The following is a 276-nucleotide window of genomic DNA, read 5'->3' on the forward strand; positions in this document are numbered from 1 at the left end:
TGGCAGTGGGTGGCTGGAAATTTGGGGGATTTTTTGGGATTTATAGTAAATGAAATAATCTTGATAAATAATACATAATATTTGAAAGTACAACTGGCAAGGCGCTACGGTCTATTTAAACTTCTTTAAAGTATTTAAGATTATTCAGTGCCGTTTACTGAAAGTCAAATACAACAGTTTAATTGTTTAAATACCTTTGGAATATACGCCTGAGTGTATGTGTGTTTATTGTGCCAAAATATGACGGCTCCTGTATGTGCTATGTAGCTGCGCTCG

Source organism: Carassius carassius, chromosome 14 (genome assembly GCF_963082965.1).
Source record: "Carassius carassius chromosome 14, fCarCar2.1, whole genome shotgun sequence".
Taxonomy (NCBI): domain Eukaryota; kingdom Metazoa; phylum Chordata; class Actinopteri; order Cypriniformes; family Cyprinidae; genus Carassius; species Carassius carassius.